Source organism: Mauremys reevesii, linkage group 5 (assembly GCF_016161935.1).
Source record: "Mauremys reevesii isolate NIE-2019 linkage group 5, ASM1616193v1, whole genome shotgun sequence".
In the NCBI taxonomy this organism is placed as follows: domain Eukaryota; kingdom Metazoa; phylum Chordata; order Testudines; family Geoemydidae; genus Mauremys; species Mauremys reevesii.
In genome coordinates, this window is record NC_052627.1 from 66013277 (window position 1) to 66019764 (window position 6488).

Genomic DNA, 6488 nt, shown 5'->3' on the forward strand with positions numbered 1-6488 from the left:
CTCTGTCCGAGGGATTGGAGCAAATACGGTTGTATCTTACACACACACACACACACACCCTCTGTAGGTATGGCCTGCATTCCTTGTTTCTCACTATATAATTTTACTTTTTATTAAAACACATTTTACCTGTATGTGACCATCTCTTATTAGCAATCCAGTAGTGGCTCTGTATGACTGCCCTATCCCTACAATTATTTACCACTCTCCCAATTTGATGTGGGATGGAAATTGTTAAAATCAGCAGTGGAATTTTATCGAGGCTTTACTTCCATGAGTCCAGATGATGAAGATGTCATCAATGTAGCGCTTAGTAGAGTCCCTGTAGAACGACATTAGAAGCGTTGTTCTAAGTCAGCCATAAAGATGACCCATTAATGACTAATTTGTGAGATCTGTCAGTTATTCAGTTCTTAAGTCATTTAGCATGTGTTCTACTGATATTGTGTATTAGGTTTTTAATCAGAATGTCAAGTTGCACTAAGTCAAATGACTTACAAAAGTCTAAGTATATTACATTGATAAAGGCAATTGCATCAACCAAATTTGTAATCTCATCACAGAATGAAATGAGGTTTGTTTGACAAGACCTATTTTCCATAAACCAGGTTGATGGACATTAATTATATCCCTATCCTTTAATTCTTTTTCAGTTGAATCCCATCAGTATTTCCATTATTTTGCCCAATCTATTGGGTCTATAGTTACCTGACAAATTCCACAGCATTTTTTTTAAATATTGGCACGATGCTAAGAATATCTCTACACTGCAATGTAAGCCTACAATTCAAACTCAAGTTTAAGCCTACCCCCGGCCTTCTCTCTACACACAAATTATGCTAACCCAGGACTTGGGATTCAGAATCCCACGGGCATGGAAGGTCTGAGCCTGAGTCAAGCTGGGACCCAAGATTCAAACCCTAGTGCTCTGAAGTGTAGAAGCAGCCCCACTGGACTTGTGCTCTGGGAGTCCACCAAAAGTATCCCACAATCCCACAGGCCAACTTTCTTTGTCTTCTGGACAGTCAAGTTCAGTGGACCAGTCAAGTTTTCTCACACTACTCCACAAACAAAGGGCTAGAGTGGCGACATTTTGGGGGAGGGGCACTAGGAAGTCTGGGATATGGGTGGTTAGACTCAGACCTGCATAATCCAGGTGTATTCGCTGGAGCCCCAGGTCGGAACCCAGGGTTCAACAATTCCTAACTTGGGATTCCAAATGAATGTAGATGCTCAGGCCTTAATTAACAAATCCAGAGTCTGCTAACTCAAGTTCTATTAACCCTGGTCTTACATTGCAGTGTAGTCAAACCATCACTCTTCCATTCTTCTGGAATTTCCTTGGTATTCCAAGATTTATTAAAAATTATCAGCAAGCCAGACATCTTTTCAGCCAATTCTTGTATGATTCTTCAGTGCGAGTTACTTGGGCCAGATGATTTAAAACTATGTATCCCTTGTAGATCTTGTTTAACATCCTCCTTAGTTGCTAATGGACTATAAAGTAGTTCATCATCATCAAGTGATAAACACACTACATCCTGCTTCTTTCCAAATACAGAACAGAAATATTTAGTGAAAACTGTATTTTCAGCATCACCCTTATGATTCTGACCATCTCCAGTGAGCAATGGGCCTACACCATTGCTAGGATTTCTTTTGCTCCTAATATACTTTAAAAAAACCTCCCTCTGATTGTCCTTAGCCCTGCCAACCATGATTATTTCCCCTGATATCTTTAGCTTTCCTTATCAATGTCCTGCATTTAAAAACATCTAATTTATACTGACTACTATATATTTCCTTTCCCCCCCCCAACATTTGTTATATATTGCTTTTTTATTTCTAATTGCTGCTGCCACTTTCTTAAATAGCAGCCTAACATTTCCACCCCCTTTAATTTACACAATAGAACAAAATGGCAAACCTTACTCGTGAAAAATATGTGATAACCTGAGGGGAACAAAAAGCAACGGAATATTATCCAAAGTGTGCCAGCAGCAATCATGTAATTAATATAGAAATCAAACTTTATTTCAAGATATTCTAAGCTGACACCCCCCAATGCTGCTGTTTCTAGATTTTCTCTTTAATTCCTGTATTTACTTTCAGTGAAAGTCACTCTTTTGGTCCCTGCTGTCTGTAGCTGTTCAACTAATATTATATAACACATCTATATTCATTAACTTATGAGTTCAGAGAATTAAGAAATGAGTGGTATAGAATTAAATACCAGTTCAGCTTTTATTTTGGATAGCTGATAAAGCACCCAATTCTCTCATTTGTAGGAGTCCAAAATAATTGGGATTCATGAGTAATTTTTGATCATTAGTAGAACTTTTGATACTGGAACTTGCCATTAAACAATTTAAACAGAACAACAAAATCATACTTTGAAAAATAAGATTAATTTCAAAGAAGCTTCTTCAAAAGAAGGTTGGAAGAAAGAAGAAAATGTTGGGAGATCTGGCTAAGGACTGGATCAAAACTACTAATTACTTGACAGTTCAATTGGTGAAATTAATAATCAAAATAAGTTTGGGGAAAATTATTTTATTTCTTGTGGTTAAAAACGATCTCAGGATTCTTCTGATTTTCTTTGACTCTATCTGCTCTGTTTCAGTGTCTTTCTCTCCTATCACAAGTGTCACCTTGAAGTGACGATGAGTGGTTCCCTCATGCTAAGGACACAATCAAGTGGCACTCTGGTTCAAATCAAACATGCCAAAAGGTGTGTACACACATTTAAACACACACTAAAGTAGATAGTTAAAAGTGGTCTTTATAGGAGGAATACTGCATGCAAAAGCACACATAGCAGAAACAGCAGTGAAAAATACAGAGGGTCTAGTGTAAGGTAGAATTTTTTTTTTAACATATAGAGCTAATTCTCATTTTTTTCTTTACCTACCTACATTCTAAATACGTTAAAGCCACTATATCAGAAAAGAGAAGAGATTCCTACAAGTTTTCTTACAATCTTACTCAGAGAATAGCTTTTAACTCAGAGTTTATGCAACCCAGTTACAATGAAGGCATGAGAACATTAAAATGTGAGCAGATCTGTCTTCACATTTCTTGACCACATATTTCTTTGTATAACAAATAAATTGTAAATTAGAATGCAGTGTCCATTTTAAAATGTGACATTTAACTAGAAACTATTCAGGTCTTTTCCCTTTCCCAGTAAAATCTCTAGCATCATTATTTCATTCTTAACTTTAGTGCAATCCCCAGAAGGAAACAACGCCTAGCTAAAGGGAGATAATATCAATATTAACAACCTAATGGCTATAGATTTCAGACCAAATTCTTCCCTAATATATGTGGATGCTGCACTCTCTGATATCAATGAGAGATGTATCTGATTGTGGCAGAGCTGATTTTAGCCCATTATGCTATATGCAATAAAGTACTAAAACTTCTTTAACTGATGTGCCTTCTTAATTGGCTAAATAAAAACCAATATAGTGGACAGTAGTGGTGGGTTATTTACCTACTTCTATAATGTTTTTCTGTTAATCTTCAGTGCTTATTTTTCAAATAATCACCTGATGAAAAAGGAACTAATACTACCAACTACTCATTTCCCCTGTTTCACTTATCAACGTCTGAACTGTACCCAAATCAGCAGTTCCTTTTCTGAATGGTAAGTTTGTAGCTCATGATCCCCTTGTTTTCTGATGAGTAACTTACAAACACAATTATTTCAGCAGTGAGACTGAGGAGGCTGAGAAATGATCATTCCAAGTCCAAATTTTCTTTTTAAGGCACAATGATTGCATGTACAAATATGTATGCAAAATTCACCTGTAATTATACATAAAATTATTACAATTGTCATACAATTGTTAGTTGGGTTCCTATTAGCTATATGGCTGCACATTTATCCAATTAGTACAGACAAATGTGATAGTTGTAACCCAAATATGGATGAACTTGGGAATGGATGTGGGTGAAACACTATTAGCAAATGACTTAAAGTAAAATAAAATTAAGAGAATGTTACAAAACATTCTCACAGCCACTGTTCCTACTTACCTGAAGTTATCTAACATTAACAGATCAAATTGTTCTTTTCTGTTTACCTAATTGAAACTCAAACTAAATACAGAAGATTAAATTTCTCAGGGCTTGTCTACACATGAAAATTAATCCAGTATAAGGTAGATGTACATTTAAAATTGATAACTATTCCTAATTAACTCCATCTGAGGACACACTTATTTCAGAATACAAATTTCCAGATGTAGAATTAATCAGGAATAACTATTCCAGAATAAGCCTCAGAGAGAACCTTTCTCCTTAATGCCCATTCTTTGGAAGCAACATTGTGTTTATTCATAATGTGCCTGACCAGTAGACGCTGAGCCCATTCCCCTGAAGCTAATAGGAAGATGTAGGTCCAATGAATAGATGTTAAGAAAATGTATTTGTCATACTGAAAAACCCATATAGACTGAACTTAATTTTCCTGCTTAGAGCATTTCATTTTCAGACATTTCAGATACGATCAAAACTTGGTTATAATGGATGAGATCTTGCTGTTAAATATTCTAGTATTTTTCCCACAGAAGAGGTGGGGAAACAGTTCATTGTTCAAAAATCAATACTTAGGCCCTGCTTCTGCAAATAGCTCTGCGTAGATGGACTCCTTGAAATCAATGGGGCACAATACATGTGCAGGGCTCAGCCTATGAAGAAACTCACTGACTGGACAAAGTCCATATGTGGATTTTCTGAGGACATGAATCTTGGTCAATCACTGTAAACTACTGAATTCTGAAAGACCATGGAAATTATAAATACAGTAACTCCTCACTTAAAGTCGTCCCAGTTAACGTTGTTTCATTGCTGATCAATTAGACAACGTGCTCGTTTAAAGTTGTGCAATGCCCGTTATAACGTTGTTTGGCAGCTGCCTGCTTTGTCCACTGTTTGCAGAAAGAGCAGCCCGTTGCAGCTAGCTGGTGGGGGCTTGGAACCAGGGTGGCCCAGCAGCCCCCCATCGGCTCCTTGCTCCCCTAAGTTCCCTGTGCAGCAGCTGCCCAGCAGGCTACCAATTGCCAGCAGTTCAGCTGTCCCTTCCCACACTGCCATGTGCTGCTCCTGCCCTCTGCCTTGGAGCTGCTACTGGGAGCCTCCTGTTTGGTGTGCGGGGGTGGAGGGGAAGTGGGGGGCTAGTGTCAGTGTTTCCACCTCCCTCCTGCTTCTGCACCCCACTTACCCCATCTTCATAGAGCGGGGGTGGAGCTGGGAACAGGACAGGGCTCAGGACGGAGGGAGCTTGCTGGCAGCAGCTGCTGTCTCAAGTTGCTGATCTACTTAAAAAGGCAGTGTACTTAGAGTGGCGTCAGTGTACTTAAAGGGGCAATGAGCATCTTTCTCTCACACACACAGTGTGTGTCTCTGTCTGCCATGCTGTCTCCCCTCCCTCCATTCATGCTGCCTTGTAGAGTGTGAGGCTACATTAACAACAATGGGTTAACTCTTGAGGGCTCAGCCAATTGCTAGTTCATCATTTAGCAGTAAGGAGTTCCCCAGGAAATATCCCACCCTCTGACTTTACCACCTCAACCAAGCTTCACAATCATCATCGCTGTGTACCTGTATTAAAATATTTGTTCAAAACCGATACTGTGTGTATATTATATATATATTAAATACACATGTATATATGACATGTATATATGTCTTTTCTCTGGTGAAAAAAATTTCTCTGGAACCTAACTCCCTCCCCCCCCACATTAATTCTTATGGGAAAACTGGATTCACGTAACATCGTTTTGCTTAAAGTCACATTTTTCAGGAATGTAACTACAATGTTAAGCAAGGAGTTACTGTATTTACAGACTTATCCCACCCTCCTTAAAATACATTCAGGCAAGTTAACTAGATGGGATTATAGACAGGGTTTGAAGGGTTAAAATCCATGTGCATTTTATATAACAACCCGGTAAATGGATTGTGCCTGCTCTTTTCCAGACCCAAAGTCCAGAGTTTGGTCAAGAGACCAGAGGCCTAGCAAATAGTGATCAGCTAAGAGAAAGCTGGGGTAAACAGATAACCTTGTTTTGCTAAAATAAGACTAGTCAGCAAATTGCCAGGTGTTGGAGCTAAAAACTAAATAATTGTGTCTTATTCAGAGTTGCAGATTGAACAAAGGATCTCTGTTCCTATTGTGTTAGTTTCTTCTGTAGGGAGACGTTCTTCCCACAGATCCAACCTTGAGTTTATGAAAAGTTGGCACATGTCAGTATAAGATATGGCATCCTCCCACCTCCCCTTCCAAGGGACCAATGCCTGTCTTAAAACACAAAGGAGAATCTTTATTGTCATAAACTTTCACTGTTTTTTTGTTTTAACCCCTAGGAATGTATCTGCTGAACAATCAGAGGAGCTACCCATTCCTATGGGCCCCAAATCAGAATCCAACATATATATTTTATATTAATAACATTTTATCAAAGTATTAATTAAATGTTAAC

The 6488-nt window shown here is 38.3% G+C and overlaps 1 protein-coding gene across 19 annotated transcripts in view; it reads right to left on the reverse strand.

Annotated features, from left to right (window-relative positions):
* MARCHF1 (membrane associated ring-CH-type finger 1) overlaps positions 1-6488 on the reverse strand; it is a 471750-nt gene that overhangs the window by 189701 nt on the left and 275561 nt on the right. The gene's annotated exons all lie outside the window — the stretch shown is intronic.